A 354-nucleotide genomic window follows, 5' to 3' on the forward strand; every position below is an offset into this window, starting at 1 on the left:
GGTTTCATTACAGATTTACATTAATCCTTATGAATAATCTGCATTTGATTACTATAACAAAACATATTTTTGACACCACATCATCTTTCGGGTTTCATTACAGATTTACATATCTTGCACCACTTACTATAACAAAACAGTACCTTCATTTTCATTACTCAAAGACGGAACATCATCATCGTCAAAGTCAACAGAAACTCCGTCCGTAATCGAGTCACTACGCTCAAGTATTGTTTCATTTTGACGAATGCACCCATCATCATCCCTAGCTGAGTAATTGCATTTATCATGTGTTGTACCATCATTAGTACCGTTATGTTTACCGTTAATGCCATCCATTTCATCAAAAATATC

Source organism: Cynara cardunculus (genome assembly GCF_001531365.2).
Source record: "Cynara cardunculus var. scolymus isolate 2C chromosome LG 10, CcrdV1, whole genome shotgun sequence".
NCBI lineage: Eukaryota > Viridiplantae > Streptophyta > Magnoliopsida > Asterales > Asteraceae > Cynara > Cynara cardunculus.